We start from the raw sequence: 1818 nt of genomic DNA on the forward strand, positions 1-1818 counted from the left end.
GAAAGCACAGTCTAAAACAAACAAACAAAAAAAATGGTACTAGGACATTTGGGACAATTGGAAATACATTTGCAAATAATAAGATAAAAAATTAAAATTTAGACCCCATATTATAACTATACATAAAATTAAATCAAAATATATCAGGAACTGAAATATAAGAGCTAAAACTATAAAATCTATAGAAGAAAATATGAGAGAAAAATCTTCATAATCTTGGGTTAGACAAAGCATTCTTAGACATGACACCGGACACACAAGCCATTTTAAAAAGCTCTGACAATCGCTTCTCGGCCTTTTGGCTAAGATCAAGTGTAGTATCTATTGTTCTTATCAGTTTAATAAAAAGCTCTGACAAACTGGACTTCATTAGAACTAAAAACTTTTGTTTATCTAAAGATACTATTAAAAAATTGAAAAGTCACAGACTGGAAGAAACTATTTGAAAACTACATATCTGATAAAAGACTTGTACCAAGAAAAATTAATATATATATATATATATATATACACATATATATAAATCATACAACTCAATATTAAAAAAAAAATAAACAACCCAATTTAAAAGTGAGTAGAAGACTTGAGTAGTTTGCCAGGAAAATATGTTAACAGCTAATAAGCACATGAAAAATATTCATTTAATTAGTTGTTAGAAAAATACAAGTTAAAACCACAATGACAAACACCACACACACCAAAATAACTATAATTAAAAGACCTATAATACCAAGTGTTGACAAGGATGTAAACAAACTGGAACCCTCATACATGCTGGTGGGAATGTAAGAGTACTGCCTCTTTGGAAAAGTTTGGCAGTTCCTGAAAAATGTTAACCATAAACTTAGCACATGAACCAGCAAATCCATTCCTAGAAATCTACCCAAGAGAAAGGAAAATTTACATCCAAAGATGTGACTATGTGACTGTTCTATGTGACTGTTCATAGGAGTCGTATTGACCATAGCCAAAAGCTGGAAATAATTAAAATGTCTATCAACTGGTCAATGGATAAACAAAATGTGGTATATCCACAAAATACTATTTCACTGGGATACTATTCAGCAGTAAAATGGAATGAAGTACTGATCCCACTAGGCCTGATTTGAAACAGTCTTTTGAGAATTTATGGAGAGTGATGGAAAAGTTCTAAAACTGAGTGGTGTCTACGGTTGCACAACTATATAAGTTTAAAAAAAATTAATACTTAGTACATAATAAGTAATTATTAAAGACTTAATACAACGAGGTAAATTCTGTCCTTATTTAAGGTTAAAAATACATTCCTAAAACACCTGGAAGGGATAATAGCTTTGAGAATGTTTTCCCAAAATGGAATTATACTCTGCATACTCCACTCCACCCTCTATCCCTAGGCTGAACCATGGGGTGGGGCAGTGGTTAAGATAAAGAGATCAGTAAAATTTTGAGGAATCTGAAAACATAGGAATCTTTGGCTCCTCTATTTGGAAAAAGCCCAAAAACATGGACAAAATCTCTAGATTTCTCGTGTTCAAAAAAGTGAACAGAGACAAAACTACCCAGAGGAAGAATCTAGGCAGAAGGCCTCTGAGAGCTCTGTCAAGTTTCCTATAGCTCTAGAGTAGCAAGAAAGCAGCCAGTTTTGCTCTGTGCCCTCCAGAGAGGTGGATAAATAGCTGAGAGAGGACCAACTCCAAGACTCTGGAAATTCAAAGAGTCAATGCTCCCAAATCTTACTATTACATAAGGTCCCTAGCACACTGATAGGATTCTGGGAATCAGGGAAGTAAGAGCACTGAAACTCTGAATTTCTCAGATAACATCTATTCCTCCTGG

At 33.5% G+C, this 1818-nt stretch overlaps 1 pseudogene; it reads left to right on the forward strand.

Moving 5' to 3' along the window:
• The first annotated feature begins 282 nt into the window (after positions 1-282).
• On the forward strand, positions 283-408 carry LOC129502674 (U2 spliceosomal RNA; annotated as a pseudogene).
• Positions 409-1818: the final 1410 nt, after the last annotated feature.

This window comes from Nyctereutes procyonoides, unplaced genomic scaffold, assembly GCF_905146905.1.
Source record: "Nyctereutes procyonoides isolate TBG_1078 unplaced genomic scaffold, NYPRO_anot_genome, whole genome shotgun sequence".
NCBI lineage: Eukaryota > Metazoa > Chordata > Mammalia > Carnivora > Canidae > Nyctereutes > Nyctereutes procyonoides.